The sequence below is a fragment of the Pinus tabuliformis genome, chromosome 1_2 (assembly GCF_031772625.1).
Source record: "Pinus tabuliformis cultivar Carrire ecotype Pingquan chromosome 1_2, CPIR1, whole genome shotgun sequence".
Taxonomy (NCBI): Eukaryota; Viridiplantae; Streptophyta; class Pinopsida; order Pinales; family Pinaceae; genus Pinus; species Pinus tabuliformis.
Window position 1 is genome coordinate 309,027,727 of NC_142298.1, and position 6,422 is coordinate 309,034,148.

A 6,422-nucleotide genomic window follows, 5' to 3' on the forward strand; every position below is an offset into this window, starting at 1 on the left:
AAACTTTCATTCCCACGACCTCCATCAGTAATCTAGCCGACTTATTTCTAATCGACCATACCCTTCTGACTACGTAGGACTGGGCCCATGATTTCCCGTGCCCCTCCTCTGTTCCTTCCTCCTATCCTGTGACAGCCCCTCGTCGTCCCCGCCTCTCTATATATTCCACCCATCTCTCTTGTTGCACACTGCCCTCCCTCTTCCCTGTCTCTCTGCAATCCCGGATCGATCCTTCTTCCTTGAGGCCCTCGCCTTTTCCTTTTGGCTCTGACTCTCATATGAGCTTAGAACCTTTGGTTTCTCCTTATCCCTTTGTGTCTTTTATTACTTCTACAGTCCACCTTCAAGCGCAGCGGTTCACAACCGTGACTTCGTTTTCCCAGCTCTCTCGGTTACATCCTTTTTTTTGCAAAAATGGCTCGGAGCAAGGACTGTCTTCATTGTGCAGATCTTCAAGCCGAGTTGGAGAAAACAAGAGTTCATCAGAAGCTCTTGGATGCAAAGATCGACAGCTAAAATCGCATCATCAACAAAAAGTAGCAAGCTGATATCAATTTGTTTCTGCACAGGATTTCCTCACTACATGAGCAATTCAACAACTTATCTAACAGGTGCAGCCATGCGGAAGAGTCCATCGAAATACTGAAATATATGATGGAAAAGCGCAATGCAGTTGCCACAAGCTCCTCAAGCGCTAGGCAAGTCGGTGTAGATGACAATCCGGAAGAATCCACAGTGCAACACATCAGTCACATTAATATAGTTTAGCTATGTTTTGCAAATGTTGTTTTTTGTTGCTTTAGTATGTAAGAATCTACTTATGTTTAGTTTTCCTCAAAGCCAAAAAAGGCAGGACTAAGGAGGATTTTTGTCCAACCTGTAACTCCTCTGCTCCTTGCACTTCATGGCATATCATGTACCTCAGGAGTTCAATCTCCCTCTTTTTTCTTTTCAGAATTTAATACAGCAACCGACTTTGTGAAAAAAAAAGTTAGATGTTTTTTAAAATATATGTATATATAGTTTATATTAAAATATTTTATAATTATTAACTTAAAATAAAATTATAATTTAATATATTTTTTAAATAGCGCCAAAATTATTTTTTAAAATTATCATGTAAGTATTTTGAAATAGCCGCAAAAGTTGATTTGAAGGCTGCAACAAACTTTTATAAACCATTGCAATGTTTGATTGGATTGCTTCACTTCAATTTGATGCTGAGTGCTTTGTCACGAGAAACAAACACTACACTACCTTTCACCATCAGAGGTTTCTCCATTGAAAAATAATGGAAAGCACCTGACAAGAAGCAACCTTTCGGAGAACGAAGTGCTCAACATCTTGTTTATGTCTCTGCGTGATTCTATATTGATAGTTGAAACGAACCAACGAATATTTTTTAAATCTCAAAATTTCAAGTTCACATGTGCTACAATGGACGTGGTGTCCTGTTCTTTCTCTCATTTGAAATCTATGAAGCCATGCAACTTTATTAATTCTTCATAAAACTTCACATTCTAGAAAAATCCTTTTATTTTGGGCAAAAGGAGTGGAAGCTTTTGGTGGTATGATCATATTTCCATTGATGGTGCAAAAATATTATGGAGAGAAAGCGGGAAACTATATACATATATACATTCACACAGCTGAAACACTGAATAGTTTACACCATCCATGAATGTTGGGAAAATTACTAATATGCTCTGGTAATATTTGTGTGACATGAAAATGAATCACTTGCTACTAGTAGAAATAAAGAATCTACAAATTAATCCAGTTATGTCCATCAAGAAAGCTAAGTCAAAGGAAGGGCTTGACTTCATCATCTGTCAGTTCTCTGGACCAAGAAACGTGACCAGAGAAGTTTGCTCCAGGCCCCATGCACTTATACTGCCCATAAAACACAGTTCTGCAAAGTTCAAAAACACAAGAATGTTTAGATGATGAACTACATTACATAGTTCTGGATCGAAAATTAATGATGTGAAAGATTAACAAAAATTAATGATGTGATTTATCTGAAAGATATTCATTAGGATATTTGAAAATCAATGAATTGGGTGAAATCTATAATACCCAGGTTTGTCTTTTGGGGTCTCCCATGTCATGCCATCTAGTGGGCAGAATGATGGCGTCCATATAAGTGTAAGCTAAAATCACCAGGGAGAAGGATCCCCACGTCTGCCCCAAGTAGAAAGCTCCTGACCTCGTTACCTTAGATCTCAAGAATGCAAACCTTGTGTGGTCATCCGATTTCTCCTGCTTCTGCGTTGTCACTACGCCCTAGGTATCACAAATTTTGTGCAAATTGCACCCTTGGGTAAATGATCAATGGGCCAAGATTAGGGGTTTTTTTTATTGAACGAACCCTTCGGCTTTTCAGGGACGATATCAGTTAGTGATTACCTCATAGAGGGAAAGGTTTTTGCTGAAGATGAAATCGATGGAGCCTTCGATGTAACCGTGTTTAAAATAATGGCAACGAGCGTGGTCACACAAAGTGTCCTGCGCATGAAAAATCACAGCATGAATCATCTAACCAAACCAATTGTAGCAATAAACACATATCTGTGATATTTTGATTAAATTGTTTAAATAAGTTCATTTTAAGTGGGATATTAGAAATTTCGATCTTCAACCAAACCCTTAAACATGAACATCTTATGCAAAAGGGTAGTGCTTCTCAACTTTTAGCAGTTTGATCTCCCTTTCTAGCTATGTCCTCTCAACTTCCAAACCTTGCCGAATTTAAAAACCTGTACTTATAATACATGCTAACAATCTTAATAACAATCTTAATCACATAACAAGTGAAAATAAAATATTTAATTCAATTGATACATACAAAAATGCAGAATTATTTATAAAAAAAGGTATTGTTTCATAACAAAAAATCAATTGACAAGAAAAATGCAACAATGCCCTAATCTACACCAGAAATGATGGAATAAGTCCTCCTTGGATTCACAAAGCTAATGGTACAACATTGGTCTTCTTTTGAAAACTAATGGTTGAGCACTAAAGGTCCATGAGAATGTGACAGATACGCTTGATCGACAACCACGGTAGCAAGAATATAATGTACATGATGAAACACTATTCACTTGGAAACTCTAATTTAAAACCCTAAATTCACACTAAAACATTAATGTTCAAAAATTTGTTTTAGAGAGCAAGACCCTACCAGCCTCGTATGTGTAATTAAAATAAAAAAATACTAAAAATAGAAAACTGAAAGTTAAAAAAAAAAAATTCATAGAAAGGTGATTGGGAGGGAATGCCTTTTCTCCTATTACATAACTTGACACACAACCTTTGCAACTTCCTCCTACTTAATTTGGATTTCACAAATTCTGTTGTGGCTAGTCGAGAACCATCTCTGTCATTGTAGTTCATGGACTCTACAATTTACAGATAAATCACAAACTCTATTGTGGCCGGCTTGGTTTATATAATAGTAAAACCCCACCTATCATTTAAAATCCTACATTCGTTGATTAATCGTCTAATATTTATTTGTGCAAGTAAAGGCATTAAGGAATGAAGTCAAAATGGATTGGATATAAGTGATGAACACATGTCACCATTTATCAGTAACATACAGATGGAGTTACCTTACAACAACAGGTGTGTCTTTTCCAACTGTAACAATTAAACCGACGCAGCATGGACATGAGCAACCATAGAACTCTAATTTACTCTTCCACGATCATAAGTTTCACAATAGGCATGGAGATACGTTTCAGAATGCGAAGAGGCAGACGTTTTCTAATTCCAATCATGTTTTGAAATTTTAGTTTTAAATTGATTTTTTATTAATTATTATAGGTGGTCATAATAGTCGGACTAAATTAATTTTTAATTGTAATTTGGTAAAAAAATATTTTAAATATGGTTTAAATATTTGATTTAAATATACAAAGAAGTTAACTTAATGCATTTTATTCATTTACCTAGTGGCTACTACCAGCATATGTTGGCATCTTTCAAGTTATACCATCTGATCAAATTTTTTATAAAGTGGCTAATTCCAATGATCAAAATTTTAATTAGCAAAAAGATTAAAGTGTCTAATTTCAATAAGGGGACGCCTATTGCCCTAATTAAAAGTAAAAAAATGTATGAATCATATGTTTAAACCTTATATTTTTTGTGGTTAAAATTTTTGTTTGGTTCTATATATACTTATCCAAAAATACAATTTAACAAAAGTAAAAAGAAAAATGTATGAATCATATGTTTAAACCTTATATTTTTTATGGTTAAAATTTTTGTTTGGTCCTATATATACTTATCAAAAATAAAATTTAAATAATGAAAAATAATTGTATTTTTCACTCTGAAAAAATTTACAATTAAAAAAATTAGATCCCTCTTAGCTCATATTAGATGCTTACTTAAGAAGGATCTAAATTAAATCTTTACTTAAAATGGATCTATGCTTGTTAACTACCTTCTGGTGGGTGTGAAGGGGTCGTAACTGGACTAACCAAGAATAAGTCTATGGATCCATAATGAGGATTTGATAGAATGCTTAAAATCAACGGAGGAAATAGGTGAGTAGCAACGCAACAAACATGAGAATGTAATAAATTCCTGGATCGATTGCCATTCTGCATAACAACATATCAACATTGATCAAATTAGAACAAGGGTGTATGCCAGCAAGAAAAGAATAATTAGCATTAACTAGAACAAGTGATAATAGACTAAGTGGCACAGGCACAGAGAAGGTGCTTGATGTACACCCATGGAAGCTATTTCTTACCGGTGCTGATGGGAGTTGGAGCAAGCATCGAGCTATCCTGAACCTTCCCTCCAACTATGGCGGCCATGAAGAACAAAATAGGAATAACTGCAGCCAAAACCGTTACAGCTGTACCGTCTATCTTATCCTCCAAATCTGAGGCTATAATGAGTGCAATGAACTACTTGAGCAGCTACTGTTATCGCCTTGGAGTTGAAAGCAGCAATATAATTAAAGGAATCCCCAATCAGCACAAAGTGAAGAGCAAGAGCGGTGTTTGGGACGCATGCCAGAAATGGCAGGGCTGGCTGGTCAAATAAGAAGAAGAAGATGAACCAAACAAAAGAAGACAGTAAATGGAGCAGCACGCAAGGAGGCGCAGAAAAAAATGGAATGGAGCAACCAACTCGAATTTTCTTGCGCGTAAAGCTTGACCTGGTTGACAGCAAAATAACGAGCGTCGAAGCCTTCCCACGTCATGGTTAGGCAGGACTAATTTTCTCTTAACATTAGTTATGTTAAAGCCACATCATAACCACTTCCTCAGAGGTTAGCTGGCTTGTTTCTGGAATTTACAGGGAAAATCACCGCGATCAAAGCTTCGTTCACGGTTGCTGTCGAAAACGAATGAAACAAGTTTAAAGATATTTCTTCATCAAACAGTAACTAAAGCCATTTTTTATTTTTTATTTTTAAACTTAATAGGAATTTCGAGTTTATTTTGAATAAATCAGTTTAGATTCATCTAATTCCAATTTATCATGCGCTTAGACAGATCAAATTTCTTGAGGTACAAATCTTTTTTTTGGAGTGTGGAATTTGAGGAAAGGTTTGTACCTAGAGGGATTTGATCCCTCTCAGGGCATGATAGATATGGAGTTAGATGGATCTAGGCACTCGAGAGCAACAATGCACATTTTTAGATTATGATTATTATGTATATGTTTGAAATAGACTTCATACTTTGAAATTTACATTATGTGTTTTTTGTTTGACATGACTATATCATTGAGTTGAAAGCTTCATACTTTGAAATTTACATTATGTTTTCTTTGTTTGACATGACTATATCATTGAGTTGAAAGCTACAATGACACATTTTTAGATTATCATTATTATGTATATGTTTGAAATAAATTTCATACTTTGAAATTTACATTATGTTTTCTTTGTTTGACATGACTATATCATTTTCTTCTTTAATTTTGTTTTGTTGCTTCTCTTGAATGGTGTGCACATCTCCGTTTTGAGTGGTTTGTTTGTTTGTGTGTTTGGATTTGGATGGTAATGTTTGTGAATGTTACAGTTGTTGTGTTATATTTCTATATGTGTATTTAATCATGTGTTAGTAATTAGTTGGTGATGAAGAAGGAAGACGATCTTGTGAATAGTTTGCAAGAGGATTGATGCTACACATGTTTTTCATTTAATTTTAGGTATCACAACTTTTGACAATTAATAATTATTAATAATGTCTCTCCACGTATTACTAAATATATTTTGAAAATTAATAATTCTTAATAGTGTCCCTCCAGGTATTACTAAATATATTTTGAAGAGTAGTTTTAATAATTTACTGCATCAAAATTACTCTTGAAATCATTTGTTTCATTGTTAATGTTTGAAATAATTTATTTCCTTCAAAATATTTGATGATTTTTTTTGTCTATAG

The 6,422-nt window shown here is 34.6% G+C and overlaps 1 pseudogene; it reads right to left on the reverse strand.

Annotated features, from left to right (window-relative positions):
- Positions 1–1,803: 1,803 nt before the first annotated feature.
- Positions 1,804–2,538, reverse strand: LOC149205584 (putative pectinesterase 53 pseudogene; annotated as a pseudogene).
- Positions 2,539–6,422: the final 3,884 nt, after the last annotated feature.